Source organism: Macaca thibetana, chromosome 11 (genome assembly GCF_024542745.1).
Source record: "Macaca thibetana thibetana isolate TM-01 chromosome 11, ASM2454274v1, whole genome shotgun sequence".
NCBI classification, from domain to species: domain Eukaryota; kingdom Metazoa; phylum Chordata; class Mammalia; order Primates; family Cercopithecidae; genus Macaca; species Macaca thibetana.
Genome location: NC_065588.1, coordinates 31,823,110 through 31,840,416, shown reverse-complemented (window position 1 = coordinate 31,840,416; position 17,307 = coordinate 31,823,110). Strand labels below are relative to the sequence as shown.

Sequence of the window (17,307 nt, the reverse complement as noted above, 5' to 3'; positions counted from 1 at the left end):
AAAATTTTAATTGCCAGAAGGTAGAGACTGTGGCCAATAGAATATTCTGATTAGTAGATTTTTTTTCCCTCCATTCTAACTCTAATGCCCTTTCCTCGAGCTAAAGCTTTTCTTCTTAACTCTGTCTTCCTCTAGAGTAAGGAAGACATTTTTGGGAGGTTGTTATTTTCCTCTGACCCCTGGCCACTAGTCCAACTAGTGCAACACATACCTGATACTTAGAGTAAGTGGAGCATAGGATTAAACTGCAACTCATGCCACACATGTCATTTTTAGCCCTCTCCACGGTGCATTGCACGTAGGACTAGTAGATAGCATTTCTTGAAGGCTCACCATGTACTGGACATTGTACTAAAAATATTGTATACAGTATCTCATTTAATCATCACAACACCTTTGTTTTCTTCCATTTGTGCACGAGGAAATGGAGGGAATGAGAAACTGAGTAATTTTCCCCAAGACACACAGCTTAAGGTGATAATACCAAGAGAAGTGCCCAGTGTTTCTGACCACAGAGCCTACACTATGTGAGCACTCACATGAGATGTGCTGAACAAATCTTATTTTGTCATTTGCTGAAATAAGATTTGTTCAGCAAATGAACACATTCAGGGAATCTGTTCAGTAGTTCACGGCCAAAATGGAATTTGTTGCCACTGGGTTATGCATCCACATAATCCTCTGTTATCACTTTATATACTACACTTAACACTTGCTGAAAATCCTCAGGAATTTGGAATTATCTTCCTTTCGGACTATTTTCAAGCTGTCTCTGAAACAAGAATGTGAGAAAATACAAGGCTGGTAAATTATTAAAGTTGCTACCTATCTCTTAATGTCAGCGGTTTTCGTGTTACATGTCTTTCTGAGAAACCAATAGACACACCTAACCACATCCTTGTTCTTAAGGCTTCCTGTTAATGCTGTTAAAGCTCAGGAAATTGTGATCTTTCTAAATTACTTAAGATAATTTGCAATCTTCCTCAAAAATCACTTTTGTTGCTTCATCTTGTTGCATAACTCTGCTTTATCCTCATGATAGATCCCATTTTCCACAATTAATTACATATATATTTTAAATTTGTATTGTATATTTATGTTCATATAAAAATAAAATAAAATAAATTGAATACATATGGAGTACACTTTATTTATTTATTTATTCATTATTTACTTATTGTGAGAGGGAGTCTTGCTCTGTCACCCAGGCTGGAGTTCAATGTCACAATCTCGGCTCACTGCAACCTCCACCTCCTGGGTTCAAGCGATTTTCCCACTTCAGCCTCCTAAGCAGATGGGATTACAGGTGCACACCACCACGCCTGGCTAATTTTTGTATTTTTAGTAGAGACAGGTTTTCGTCATGTTGGCCAGGCTGGTCTTGAACTCCTGACCTCAGGTGATCCACCTGCCTCAGCCTCCCAAAGTGCTAGGATTACAGGCGTGAGCCATTGCGCCCGGATTTATTCAAGTTTTATGTGGGTTTTCTCTTTTGGAGTTTTCTTCTTGAATTCAATGACAACAAGGAATGTTTGAAATTATCTTTTTTTTTTTTTTTTTTTTTTTGAGATGGAGTCTCGCTCTGTCGCCCAGGCTGGGGTGCAGTGGCCAGATCTTAGCTCACTGCAAGCTCTGCCTCCTGGGTTTACGCCATTCTCCTCCCTCAGCCTCCCGAGTAGCTGGGACTACAGGGGCCTGCCACCTCGCCCGGCTAATTTTTTTTTGTATTTTTTAGTAGAGAGGGGGTTTCACCATGTTAGCCAGGATGGTCTCGATCTCCTGACCTCGTGATCTGCCCGTCTCGGCCTCCCAGAGTGCTGGGATTACAGGTTTGAGCCACCGCGCCCGGCCTGAAATTATCTTTTGATTTTATTTATTTATTTATTTATTTATTTATTTTATTTTTTTTTTTGAGACGGAGTCTCGCTCTGTCGCCCAGGCTGGAGTGCAGTGGCGCGATCTCGGCTCACTGCAAGCTCCGCCTCCCAGGTTCACGCCATTCTCCTGCCTCAGCCTCCCGAGTAGCTGGGACTACAGGCGCCCATAACCGCGCCCGGCTAATTTTTTGTATTTTTAGTAGAGACGGGGTTTCACCGTGGTCTCGATCTCCTGACCTTGTGATCCGCCCGCCTTGGCCTCCCAAAGTGCTGGGATTACAGGCGTGAGCCACCGCGCCCGGCCATATATCTTTTGATTTTAAATATCTACTGCTTCTACTTTAAAATGAAAGAAACATAATATGTACAAGTTAAAACAATAGAGCTGTTGAAACAATTTACTTTTTTATTGAGACAAAATATATATTACATAAAATATATCATTTTAACCTTTTTTTTTTTTTTTTGAGATAGAGTCTTGCTCTGTCGCCCACACTGGAGTGCAGTGGCATGATCTTAGCTCATTGTAAGCTCTGCTTCCCGGGTTTACACCATTCTTCTGCCTCAGCCTCTCAAATAGCTAGGACTACAGGTGCCCACCACCACACCTGGCTACTTTTTTTGTATTTTTAATAGAGACGGGGTTTCACTGTGTTAGCCAGGATGGTCTCGATCTCCTGACCCCGTGATCCACCCGCCTTGGCCTCCCAAAGTGCTGGGATTACAAGTGTGAGCCACCGCGCCCGGCCTTTTTTAACCATTTTTAAGTGTAACATTCAGTGGCATTATGTACACTCACTGTTGCACAACCGTCGCCACTGAACTCCCCCCAGATTGCAGAATTACTTTGGGAACACTATTTTGGTGATCTGAGGATTTTCAGAGGCTTTCAGTTGAATGTTCTTAATATAATAGCCCTCCCTCACTCCATCAATCAAAGAACAGTTGCTAAATATACCTTTTCCCACCATTCATTCTGAGACTAGAGTAATAACCACTGAATGGCTCCATCATGCCATTGGACACACTGGGAAACAGACTCTGGTCAAGGTTCCATCTATCACCTGGGTTCTGTAAACTTCTACTCTGAGTAGTGGACTATCCTGGATTTGTTGTTGTTGTTGTTGTTGTTGTTGTGTTTGTTTCATTTAATCTTACTTTATTTTCTCCTTACTTTATTTTCTCATCTTACTTTATGTCTCCATGGATTAGCATCAGTTCAGAGCCAAAATCAATTAATCCCCCCCAAAATACTTACCTTTCTCCAGTTTATAGTCACACTGGGAAATGGCCCTGCTTGTCTGTGGGGAATGTTTTACTGAAGATCCACAAAACACACCTGTGGTCACATTGCAGTGTCCTTTGGGGTTCCAAGTCTGTGAACTAGCTTAGTTCAAGAAACTGGCTAAGAGTGTGTGAATTCCCACTACAGTGACTTAAACTAGGTTTCTCCCCACTAGACCTAGAATCATTGCCTGGATATGTTAAGAAGTACTTTGGGCTGCCCTTGTATTTAATTCCTACAGTCATGACTGATTACACGATGTTACATATCCCGAGAGGTCATACCCTCTGAGCATACACACTTCATCCCTGTGGGTTACTCTGATAATTGTACTCACCTTGTGTTATGCAATTTGTGTTCCCCCAAAATCTGTAAGTTGAAACCCTAACCCCCAATAGATGGTATTAGGAAGTGGGGCCTTTGGGAAATAATTGGGTACAGATGAGCTCATGAGGGTGGAGCTCCTGCTATAGGATTTGTGTCCTTAGAGAAGAGAAAGAGAGAAGATCTCACTCTCTTTGCCATGTGAGGAGATAGCCATCTGTGAAACAGGAGGCAAGCCTTTACCACAAACCAGCCATGCTGGCACCCTAATCTCAGGACTTCCAGTCTCCAGAACTTGAACAATAAATGTTCATTGTTTAAGTACCCATCTATGGTATTCGGACTGACTAAACCCAAACTGACTAAGACACCTTGTCACTGCAAGCTAAGGATTGTCACTGGCCTCTACCACTCCTGGATCCTTTATGCCAGTTGAGATCAGGAAATTCAATTCCATGGCAACATCTTTTGCCACCATCTCCTACTGGCAAAGAACAGCTGCAACAGAGTTGTTTTTTTTTTTTTTTTTTTTGAGACGGAGTCTCGCTGTGTCGCCCAGGCTGGAGTGCAGTGGCCGGATCTCAGCTCACTGCAAGCTCTGCCTCCTGGGTTTTTACGCCATTCTCCTGCCTCAGCCTCCCGAGTAGCCGGGACTACAGGCGCCCGCCACCTCGCCCGGCTAGTTTTTTGTATTTTTTAGTAGAGATGGGGTTTCACCATGTTAGCCAGGATGGTCTCGAACTCCTGACCTCGTGATCCGCCCGTCTCGGCCTCCCAAAGTGCTGGGATTACAGGCTTGAGCCACCGCGCCCGGCCTGCAACAGAGTTTTATAAGAATGCTCAAGTTTCCTTACTATTGCATCCATAATGCCTGGGTATAGGGGACGTCCTCCAGTCTCTTCCAGGGATGAGTGTGTTTCAGAGTGACAGGGCAGGCTATTCATAACAGATTCATGCATCATTCTTGTTTCCCCGGGCCTTTAGACTCCTTCCTCTACTTACATACAGTGTTCATAACAGCATTATTCATAATAGTCAAAAAGTGGAAACAACCCAACCTGTGTTCATTGGCACCATCCTGAGGTTTAGTGTTCATCTGCCCTTTATTTCAGATAAAGAGGTTTTCCTTGCACATCCATTTATTCACCCTGTTACCGAAATGCCAGGGGTTCTGTCTAGGTCCTGCTGCTTGATCACTGAGACAATGGGTATTGCCAGGGAAGAAGGCTTTAGTTGGGTGCTGCAGCTGAGGAGATGGGAGATCAGTTCTAGATAAGTCCCAAATCTATCTCCCTGATTGATTAGGGTTTGTATAACAGAAAAGAAATGTAACCATTTTTGGGAAAACAATAATTAGGGAGGGGTAAAGGGGAGGAGCTGGTCAACAAGAAGCAGGTGGTTGCTTAGGCAATCATGATGGGTGAGGTGTCTGGCTCCTCATTGTCCAGATGCAGTGATCTGGTAAGTTTCAGTTCCTTGATAATATCTGGGAGGCCTGATGATTGGCTTCATGAGGAAGGAACTCAGAGTAAGACAAATGTAACTTTCTCAAGTTTTAAGACTGGGAGGGTCAGTTTTCTTTCAGTTTCTTACTTTTATTCAAAAGAAACCACAAATATCAGTTCTCTCAGACGATTGGGCCACTTTTAACCCAAGGTATCTGAGTTCCTCCTCTTCAAGGTAAGGTGAATTTAAATGTCTGCAAAGGTGATATGTGGATTGTCCTCGGATTATGTGTTTGTTTACAGGGTGTGTGAAAATTTTCCCCTGTCATTCCCCCTTCATGATGAAAGATCTTTTTCTCCTTTCTTCTTCCTTCAAGTCTCTGTTTCCTTTCACTTTCCCCTGCAATCAAGCTGCCTGTTCTTCTGTCTTCTCCCTATTCGCAGCTGTAATTATATCTAGTCTTTGTGAATTAAGGAACTGGTTTAAGAAACTGGTTTGTAAGCATGCATTTTAATCCTTTCAAGTCACAGTCAAGTTAGCAATTCTTGAACTTTTTTTCTGCAACATTGTGGCCTAGGGAAAGGGGGGAAAGGAGCTTTTGGGGGATTATTAAGAGAACACAGCACAAAGGTATACATCAAATATAAGCAAATGTATACTTCAAGACCTAACCATGCCACGTCATAACAGAAACACTTTTTTCCAGGACTCTTGTTGGCATCACCCCTTAGGATCCAGATATGTTGGAGAAGATACAAATCATTCTGACTTAAAGAATCTTCAAATCAGTAAATATTTTTTGAGGATCATTGCTGTACCACGTACCATGCAAAATGCCAGGAATACAACAGTTAAACACAAAACACACATGGTTCCTGCATTTGTGGACCATGTTCTTATGAACCTCATAGTACCAGCTAGAATTGTGAAATCACTGTAGGCACCATCTCTACTCTACTGCAGAGAAGAAAACTTTTGCATATATTGGAGAACTGAGCCTCTAGTCATATTTCAATATTGTCTCCAACTCCCTTTTAAGTCAAGGCCTTCTTCATTACAATCCACGTCCTAGAATAAAAATTTAGACTAGTTGATAGCCTATAAGAGTTGACAAGGCAGAGATACTCAGAGAAAAGAAGGCTTGTCAGAGTTTCCAAGTTCACTACATTGTATATCTCAGATGAGAGAAAAAGCGTTTCTCTTGTTAATTAAGAAATTGCTTTGGAGATTAATGAGGACAGAATGCAGGATATATAAGAGTGTATTCTCAAACCAAACAGCTTTTAACCTGGGAGAATAAAGAGACCCAAAAGTGCTAGTCATCATGATAGTCCTTGTCTAGAGCAGAGAAAACACAGAAGAAAATTTAAAAATATTCTCCCATTCCAATATTTGTATAATCTTGAGGAAAAGGTCTTTTTAAGCAAAAGACAAAATCTTTTATCCAGAGGATATAGAAGAAGAAAAAGATTTATATTTGGCTACATAAAAATTAAAAACAGCATAGTACAAAGTGCAACTAAAATGTTAAAAAACAGAGTATTCTGGGGGAAAATATTTGCAACACTTAAGATTGGCACATATATTTCTTACAAGTAATAAGTCCAACAACTTAATAGGAAAATTGGCATTCTACTGACACTAGTTTGAATTTGGGAAAAAAAAATTTAAAAAATTGACAAAAGATATAAACCTACTGTTAAAAGAAAAATAAATATTAAATAGCATGCGTTAAATACTAAACAAAATAAATATTAATGGTATATAAACACATGGGAAGATGTTCAACTGCATTCATAATTAAGGAAATGCAAATTAAAATAGCAGAAAACCATTTTAACTTAGATGGATAAATCTCCATGGTGCTGGGGAATTTGCTGGAAAATAGACATACTTGGAACTATAAATCTTTGTAGCTGCATTGGTGGGCAATTTGGCATTTTTTTTTTATGCTTTAAGTTCTGGGATACATGTGCAGAATGTTCAGGTTTGTTACATAGGTATACATGTACCATGGTGGTTTGCTGCACCCATCAACCCGTCATCTAGGTTTTAAGCCCTGCGTGCATTAGGTATTTGTCCTAATGCTCTCCTTCCCCTGGATCCCCACCCCCCGACAGGCCCCAGTGTGTGATGTTCCCCTCCCTGTGTCTTTGTGTTCTCATTGTTCAACTCCCACTTATGAGAGAATATGCGGTGTTTAGTTTTCTGTTCTTGTGTTAGTTCGCTGAGAATGATGGTTTCCAGCTTCATCCATGTCCCTGCAAAGGACATGAACTCATTCTTTTTTATGGCTGCATAGTATTTCAAAACGTAAAACACAATATTCTTTACATCAGTCATTGCCTGTTTGCTTTCTGACCCATTCCCTACCCTTCTGCTCCGCTCTGTCCCACAGGGGCTGAGCCCTGCAAACTACAGTTCCTAGGCCCCTTTGCCAACTGGTTTTCGTTTAGAATCGGCCAATGGAAAGTCCTGGCAGGAGACTGAAGGGTGAATAATTGAATGGGAGATCTAGCATATTTCTTTCCCCTTTCTGCATCTGGGGGCCTTCCCAGCAGCGGCTGCATCTGTCTCATATATGACACCAGGCACGACAGTCCTTCCCACCCAGCTTCTAGCCTCTGGTCACACCAGCTCCTCAATTTGTCCCTCTAGTGGTTTTATGTTGTTGCTGACCTTTTTTTTTTATATTTGAGTGGGGGACACAGTTTCACTCTTGTTGCCCAGGTCTAGAGTGCAATGGCGTGATCTTGGCTCATCACAACCTCCATGTACTGGGTTCAAGCGATTCTCCTGCCTCAGCCTCCCGACTAGCTGGGATTACAAGCATGCGCCACCACGCCTGGCTAATTTTGTATTTTTAGTCGAGACAGGGTTTCTCCATGTTGGTCAGGCTGGTCATGAACTCCTGATCTCAGATGATCCGCCTGCCTCGACCTCCCAAAGTGCTAGGATTACAGGCATGAGCCACCGCACCTGGCCTAATTTTGTTTATTTTTTGTAGAGATGAGGTCTCACTTTGTTGCCTAGGCTGGCCTCGAACTTCTAGCCTCAAGCGCTCCTCCCATTTCACCTTCCCAAAGTGTGAGGATTACAGGTGTGAGCCACCTCACCCGGTCCAACCATTTTTTATTTATAATAATTTTTCCTTCATTCTTAGCTATGTGAGCATCTGCATGCAAATGCCTCAGCACAAGGATACTCAGTGAAGCATTGTTTTTAAGGGCACATGCATAGAAACAGTCCAGGTATCTACTGATTGGTGATTCCTACAATGGAATACTATACAGCAAATTAAAGGAATGAGGTAGATTTATATATGTGGAAAGATAGGCAAGACATTGTTAAGTGAGAAAAGCAAGATGCCAAACAGCATGTACAGTATGAGTTTTAAAAAAAATACACACAGACCGGGTGTGGTGGCTCACGCCTGTAATCCCAGCACTTTAGGAGGCTGAGATCTGCAGATCTTGAGGTCAGGAGTTCCAGACCATCCTGGCTAACACGGTGAAACCCTGTCTCTACTAAAAACACAAAAAGTTAGCTAGGTATGGTGGCATGAACCTGTAGTCCCAGCTACTTGCAAGGCTGAGGCAGGACAACTGTTTGAACCTGGGAGGTGGAGGTTGCAGGGAGCCAAGATTATGCCACTGTACTACAGCCTGGGCGACAGAGCGAGACTCCATCTCAAAGAACAAAACAACAACAAACAAAACAAAACAACACAACTGGGTGCAGTGGCTCAAATCTGTAATCCCAGCACTTTGGGAGGCTGAGGTGAGCAGATGACTTGATGCCAGTGTGTCCGGAATTGGTTCCTTCCAGTGGGTTCTTGGTCTCACTGACATCAAGTATGAAGCTGCGGACCTCTGTGGTGAGTGTTACTGTTCTTAAAGATGATGTGTCTGGAGTTTGCTCCTTCAGATGTGTCCAGAGTTTCTTCCTTCTGGTGAGCTCATGATCTTGCTGACTTCCAGAATGAAGCCTCAGACCTTCGCAGCAAGTGTTACAGCTCTTAAAGGCGGTGGGGACCCAAAGAGTGAGCAGCAGCAAGATTTTTTGTGAAGAGCAAAGAAACAAAGCTTCCACAGTAGGGAAGGTGACCTGAATGGGTTGCTGCTGCTGGCTGGGGGGGTGGCCAACTTTTATTCCCTTATTTGGCCCTGCCCGCATCCTGCTGATTGGTCCATTTTACAGCATGCTGATTGGTTCATTTTACAGAGTGCTGATTGGTACATTTTACAGAGTGCTAATTGGTGTGTTTACAATCCTTTAGCTAGATAGTGAGTGCTGATTGGTGCGGTTTTACAGAGTGCTGATTGGTGCGTTTACAATCCTTTAGCTACACACAGAACACTGATTGGTGCATTTTTACAGAGTGCTGATTGGTGCATTTACAATCCTTTAGCTAGACACAGAGCACTGATTGGTGCGTTTACAATCCTCTAACTAAACAGAAAGGTTCTCCAAGTCCCCACTTGACCCAGGAAGTCCAGCTGGCTTCATCTCTCACCAGGAGTTCAAGACCAGCCTGGGCAACATGGCAAGACCTGGTTCTACAAAATTAAAAAAATTAGCCAGGCATGGTGGTGCATGCTTGTGGTCCTAGCTACTTGGGAGGCTGAAAGAAGAAAATTATTTGAGTCTGGGAGGTCGAGGTTGCAGTGAGCCGTGTTCATGCCACTGTTTTCCAGCTGGGGCAACAGAGTGAGCTGGGGCAAAAAATAAATAAATAAAATAAAAATTTTAAAAACATACATGCATACATACGTGCTTTAAAAAATAGTGGCTAAAAAACACCCTGGAGATAGACAGCCTGGGATTACATCTCAGTTTCACTACTTGATAACTTGTTGGGCAATTTACTTGAGTTCTCTGTTTCTGTATCTATCCCTAGTTCCTTATCTGTAAAATAGTGATAATAAGCCTCATAAGGTTTTTTTGAGTATTACATGAGTATAACTCAAGAGTTGGCAAACTACTAGCCACAGGCCAAATCTGGCTGCTACTTTTTTGTTGTTGTTGTTTAATTGAGATGGGGTCTCTCTCTGTCACCAGGCTGGAGTGCAGTGGCCCAATCTCAGCTCACTGCAACCTCCACCTCCAGGATTCAAGTGATTCTCCTGACTCAGCCTCCCGAGTAGCTGGGACTTAAGGCGTCTGCCACCACCCCAGCTAATTTTTGTATTTTTAGTAGAGACGGGATTTCACTATGTTGGCCAGGACAGTCTCCATCTCCTGACCTCGTGATCTGCCTGCCTCAGCCTCCTGAAGTGCTAGGATTACAGGCATGAGCCACTGCACCCGGCCCTGTAGCTTGTTTTTATAAATAAAGTTTTATTGGAACATAGCTGCATCCATAGTTTACATATATTCCCTATAGCTGCTTTCATACTACAACAAAGTGTTGAGTAGTTGCAACAGAGACCAAATGCTCCACAAAGGCTAAAATATTTACTATCTAACTTTTACATAAAAAATTTGCTGTCCACTGAATTAATGCATATAAAGTGTTTAGGAGAGTACTTGACACATAGTAAATGTTCAATGTTTATGATGCTTATTATATAAACATGGAAAATTTCTGCAAGGATTCCTACTTGGGAGTCTGGGACACCATAATTGACACCATTTGACTTTTTCTTTTTGTCATATACCTTTTTTTTTTTGTTGAGACGGAGTCTCGCTCTGTCGCTCAGGCTGGAGTGCAGTGGCCGGATCTCAGCTCACTGCAAGCTCCGCCTCCCGGGTTTATGCCATTCTCCTGCCTCAGCCTCCTGAGTAGCTGGGACTACAGGCACCCGCCACCTCGCCCGGCTAGTTTTTTCTGTTTTTTAGTAGTAACGGGGTTTCACCATGTTAGTGAGGATGGTCTCGATCTCCTGATCTCGTAATCTGCCCGTCTCGGCCTCCCAAAGTGCTGAGATTACAGGCTTGAGCCATTGCGCCCGGCCCTGTCTTATACCTTTTTATGTTTGATTCTCCATAACTGATTTCTTTAGTTAAAAAACCAATTAGCAGGCCGGGCGCGGTGGCTCAAGCCTGTAATCCCAGCACTTTGGGAGGCCGAGGTGGGCGGATCACCTAAGACCAGGGGTTCAAGACCAGCTTGGCCAACATGGTGAAACCCGGCCTCTACTAAAAATACAAAAATTAGCAGGCTTGGTGGCGCTCGCCTGTAATCCCAGCTAGTCAGCAGGCTGAGGCAGGACAATCGCTTGAACCCAGGAGGCAGAGGTTACAGTGAGCCGAGATCGTGCCACTGCCCTCCAGCCTGGGTGATAGAGTGAGACTCAGTCTCAAAAAAAAAAAAAGAATTAAAAAGAATTTTAATTGTCATTAATTATAGAATTTATATTTAATGTCCTTTTACATTAAGATAAGCAGAACTGGGAGGGATCTCGTGGTTTGGCACACTATAAACCCTAAACTGGGCCATGAACAGTGGCTCATGCCTGTAATCCCAACACTTTGGGAGGCCAAGACCTTTGGGAGGTCTTGAGGTCAGGAGTTCAAGACCAGCCTGGCCAACATGGTGAAACCCTGTCTCTACTAAAAATACAAAAAATTAGCACGTGCCTGTAATCCCAGCTATTTGGAAGGTTGAGGCAGGAGAATCCTTTGAACCCAGGAGGCAGAGGTTGCAGTGAGCCAAGATCAAGCCATTGCACTCCAGCCTGGGCAATAAGAGCGAAACTCTGTCTAAAACAAACAAACAAAAGAACAAAAAAACCTAAACTGTAGATTCTAAGATTTATGTGGTTTTGAAAGATACAAAGCTATCTGTGATCTTTAAGGGTCCATCTGGGATGGTTTGTCATATCCAGAGCAACATTTGAGGGCTGGTTCATTTGCAAGTTCACTGGAAGGCAGAGAGAACATGAACTGGTATTTTCCACAGCAACTTGTAAAGAGCTTTATCTTTTGTCCCATCTGTCTGGATTGGATACTTACAGCTCTACAGCTGCTCTTTGGAAGAATCTTACAAATTCTGAGGAGAGAGCACTTTGTCTGGAAATCATGCTAAAGTGATCTTTGTAGCTACTTCAGTTATCTATTGCTAGATAATAAACCACTCCAAACTGCTCCTGTTTCTGTAGGTCTGGGCACCAGGCAGGGCTTGGCTGGATGATTCTTTTAGTTCATGTGGTGACAGCCATGGTCACTCACTAGGAGGGCTTCAGTGAGAGGCTGGACTGGGCTTCTGACAAGAAAATCCACAATGGAGATGGTTATGTTGGAGGTATCTAACTGTTGAGTTGAGTTGAGAAGGCATAAAGAGTTGGACCCCCAGATGAAATTTGACTGGAACTGGACCAAATTGTAAAACCAGCTGCATTTGATTTGAATTGTTTATGCTTTGCCTGATCATCAACCTGAAGAGTGTAAACCAAAAATTACATCCTAAGCCCCCAACCAACTGAAGAGATGGCTGTCTAGGCCGAGGGGACCCCAGAGCAAGCTGAAAAACTAAATTCCAGGCCATGATGGGAAGGAAGGGTTGTACGTACCTCATTATACTCTCTCCCTTTTAAAGTTAGGTACAACAGAGCAGCATTAACCTTAAAATAGAGATCATAAGACTGACAAAACAGACCCTTTGGTAATAAGATACCAAATTCTAACCTGACTCTGGTATAATATCACATGACAGATAACAGACCTTGAAGAAAATTAAAATATTTTGCCCCAAAATATATTTCTTTGGCATATTTTGAAATGGTCCTGAAAAGCCATCTTTTGAGGAAGAAATTTTGCATTGTAGAGGATCTTTATTAATGCAGCTAGGCTTTTCCCAGATCTAGCAGAGATTAACTAAGAGTCTGACACCTGTTAAATTCCAAAAGAGACGTTTACCATCTATTCTCTCTGAAGCCTGCTATCTGAAGGCTTCATCTATATAACAAGAACCACAGCCCACCCTCCTTATCTCAACCCAAGCATTTCTTTCTACTGACTTTAAGTCTTTAGCTTAACTCTTTTGACCAATTCCAAATCAGAAAATCTTTGAATCCACCTATGACCTGTAATGCTCCTTCCTTAAGATGTCCTGCCTTTCCTGGCCAAACCAACGTATACCTTAGATGTATTGACTTGTCTTTGCCTGTAACTTCTGTCTCCCTACAATGTATAAAACCAAGCTGTAATTCAACCACCTCAGGCACACTTTCTCAGGACCTCTTTTAGACTGTTCCCTGGGCCATGGTCACTCATATGGGCTCAGAATAAACCTCTTTAAATATTTTGCAGAGATTGGCTTTTTTTTTTTTTTTTGGCTTTTTTTTTTTTTTTTTTTTTACTGACAAGAGACAGCTATGCTGAACTAGATTGATCATCAAAGACGTCCTAAATTGTTAACCAGTCATCATCCATCATGAACTGTGCTAAAACCTTCCAGATGTGTAAACTCACAGTAGCCCTTCTAAGCCTCTGCCTAATCTCACCAAGATGGAAGATGACGTTCCTATTTGCTGGATCTGTGTCTCCCAAATTGCAATTCCTGAGACCTAGATTAAAATGCATTTTCTTTTGTTTGTCACTCCATAGTGTCGGTTTTATTTGTTATTAGTTGGCTGGCTCGAAAGTCCAAAGAGGCTTCACTCACATGCGTGCAGCCCCAGTGGTCCTCCATGTGGCCTTTCTCTCTCCATGTAGTCTCTTCTCTTTTAGTTGTCTTAGCTGAGCTTCTTTACATCATAGCATGTAGCTTCCTGAAACAAAAATGGAAGCTTCCTGGCCCCTGGAAAGCTAAGCCTAGAACAGGCACATAAAACAAAACTATGTTGGGAGTAAAACCTTTCCATTACTAACTTAGGTTCAAGTGGTGGTAGCGGGCCTGCAAATTTCCTGACATTGGACAGATTAACTAGAGGGGAAAAAAAACATGCTTTATATTCATACATGTGACAGCATTTGAAAGAAGCAGCTTTCTGAAGAGCTAGGGGTAAGGGTATATTACAACAACAACTTAATAGGGAGAAGGACCGGGAAAGCTAGAGCTTCTGTGGGAAGTATAAATGGCCTTCTGGGAAACCAATGGCAGGTATTACAGTTTACGATAATGTTTGTTTATGCAATTTCTCACCCAGGTGCTAACAGTTAGGCTCCTTCCTGGCTGAAAGTTCCCCCAGAGAGGGGATTTATGGCAGCTTCATTCTCCAAAGGCCCTGCCTATAGTCAGATTAAGGGAAGCTCAGAAGAGGCTTCTTTAGGCGTCTATAACTCGAATGTCTTAAAAGAATCATTGTACCATAGGGTGGATTGTGATTCCCTATAACTTCCACCTCATTCTATTTATTAGTCAAGGGAAGTCACAAAACCAGACGGAATTCAAGGGAAGGAAACCGATTCCACCTCTAATGGCTGCAACAGTATGCACATTCAGGGAGGAAAGGAATTAGTAGTGGTCAGTCATCTTTCTGGACTATCGACCACAGTGGCTAAAGTTAACACCTAGAGAGGAAGGTCCTGTTTTCAGCTTCCTTGACTGCTGCTCCAGGTGCCAAACCCTGAAGGATGAGCTGACACTAAAGACTGAGTGGTTATTTTCTCCACAGGAGAAGAAAGATATTGAAAATGTGGCCGGCCAATTCTCCCTGATGATCACACAGACAGACCTGCATGACAGTCACACAGACAGGCCTGCATAGCACCCCAGTTACACAGACGAATTTCCCCAGAGCTGTCTTAACATTGAGCAAATAGTTAAACCTAGCGAAATTGGTGCCCAGACAGCAAAGCTAGACATGAAACATGTGATCAGTAGGAGCCTTGCATGGGCTTCTCCCTAACCTGGAGCAAACCAAAATAATAGAGACAGCCTTACATTCCTAGTGCCAGGACCCGTCTCGGGTCAATGAAATCTGAGACAGTCAAGGTAACAGAGGCAGCTGTTTGAATAGATTCATTGGAGAGTCTAAGGCAGCTCTCTGGACCAAGCTGTAAAGGAGATAAGATAGAAATAATCACTCGGGTACCACAGTAGACCTAAGGCCTTGAAGGTACTGGGTCCCTCACAGCTTAATCCGACTTAGCAAGCATTTTTGCCTCTGACCTTCTAGTTGAAACAAAATTAGTTACCAGTAGACTTAGGCGAATGCTACACTGCACATAGGCACATAACCCCAACCTATATAAGCACTAAGAAAATCGTAACACTTTGAGTTGGCCTGGTGGGATTATCTCTGGCCTTCTCCCTGTATCTGGTTATAGCAATAAATTCCCTTCTTTCCTAGTCTGTCTGCTTCTCGTTATTGGGCCTCAAGAAAATGCAGCCGGACCCGGCTTGGTTCCGGAAACAAAAATGCATATTTTAGGTAGGATGTAATTACGGGGATTGGCAATCAAACACATACAATGTACTGAAACCATGGACTATGTGTAGCATTAGGCAGAAACAGGAAGCACCTAGGATAGGGAAATGGCTGCTTCCTGGAGTCTCTCCACTGCCACTCACCACCGCCACACTGTCTGCTCAGATATGTGGTAAAGAAGCCAAAGCTCACGTGCCCAAGAGTGTCCTGCCCAGGAGGGGAAAAATTCTTTCTCCTTCTACCCATCTTAGATTTATTGGCCGGGCCCTGTAAATTACATTAACAAAGGACAGATTAACAAGATAAAAAGTTTATTTTAATTTAATTTTATTTATTTTTAAATTATTATTACTATTATTATTATTATTTGAGACGGAGTTTTGTTCTTGTTGCCCAGGCTGGAGTGCAATGGTGCGATCTCGGCTCACCACAGCCTCCGCCTCTCAGGTTCAAGTGATTCTCCTGAGTAGCTAGAATTACAGGAGCCTGCCACCACGCCCGGCTAATTTTGTATTTTTAGTAGAGATGGGGTTTCTCCACGTTGGTCAGACTGGTCTCGAACTCCCGACCTCAGATGATCCACCCGCCTTGGCTTCCCAAAGTGCTGGGATTACAGGCGTGAGCCACCGCACCAAGCAGAGAAAAAGTTTATTAACATGTGCCACCTGTAAACACATGGGAGCACTCAGTGATGAGTAACTAAAAAGGGTGGCTAGAACTGGGGATTGTCTAGCATCTTAATAAAATGATGAAGGGAAACAGTGACGGGTTAGTCAAAGCACGTAAAATGGAGTTGGGAGGACATTTCGGTTTGAGCCTCAGGTCTGTCTTTTTAAAAAATTTTTTAAAATTGATTATTTATTTATAGAGACAAAGTCCTACTACGTTGCCCAGGCTGGTTTAGAACTCCTGGGCTCAAGCAATCCTCCTGCCTCCACCTCCCAAAGTGCCAGGATTACAGGCGTGAGTCACAACGCCCAGCCACCTCATGCATGTCTTAAGCAGAGAATACTAGAGGTCACAACTTCCTGGCTAAACAACTGCCAAAACATCTGTGACTGCTTCCTGCTGAGCTGGGAAGTCCCCAGGCACAGGCCACGTTTTAAACAATTACAGCTTATCTCCTGACTCCAAGACTGCTTTAGATACCATCACACTGATCACAATAATTGAAAAGCAACTTTTTTTTTCCCTTCCCTTTCCTCCTTGCCTTTCCTCACCTCTTCCTTCCTCTCTTTCCCACCACCTCCCCACCCTCTCCCCACGTTCTCACCCCCTCCCTACCTCATCTCCCATTGTCTTTCAGTACTGATGGAGTTGACATCTGACGGTGTGGGAGGCCTATGTGGATTCCAAGCCCTTGGTCCCTTGAAAAGTACAGCCTGAATCTTCATCCTGCCCCCCAGTGCAGCCCAGCCTGCAATCTCATTTATAAAGCAAGTTCAACCTTGGTGTCTCCTTCTCTTGTAACTGTCACCAAAGGTCTTGATCCAACAGGCCCTTTTGGCATCTGGTGGGCAGGGGAGGAGCCAATTGACTTCAAGAAGGTGTGTGACCCACTGTCCACCTCCCGCATCCAGTCTCAGTCCGTGGAAGTCCTTAAGTTCTTTTTCTTTCCAGACCCTGGGCTGAGGTGGTGAGTGAAGGAGCAACCGGAGAGAGAGCAATTGCTTTGCCCTCGCCTCCCCTTCCCTTGCCAGGTCCCACTGTGCTTTCACTCACCCAGTACCTGGTACTCTAGTGCCTGCCTTTCCAACCTCCTAGCTGGCCCCAGGCCTGTTTATCTGCAGGACGAGAACGCTCCCACCTGCCCTGCATCTCCTGTGCTTCTTGGAAGATTTAGAAGAGCTTGGAAATGTTAGGTGCCATGTACTTTTAAAGTTCCATTTTGCAAATGCGAAACCTACCTCCCCAAAGCCCCAGACCTAGCGAAAAACAATTTTTGTAGTCGTCCCTTTCCTGATTCATCCTTTTTTCTTTGAAAGCTGGAGTCTCTTTTTTTGATCTTTGGAGCACTTCTCAAGGTAACTTGGAAGTGTTTTCAGATTGCAGTCACTCA

General features: G+C 43.3%; 1 long non-coding RNA gene across 1 annotated transcript; it reads left to right on the top strand.

Moving 5' to 3' along the window:
* The first annotated feature begins 5,014 nt into the window (after positions 1–5,014).
* Positions 5,015–16,702, top strand: LOC126931815 (uncharacterized). The gene is made up of 2 exons (XR_007717934.1): positions 5,015–5,166; positions 16,555–16,702. It is a non-coding gene; the product is annotated as an uncharacterized LOC126931815 (long non-coding RNA).
* Positions 16,703–17,307: the final 605 nt, after the last annotated feature.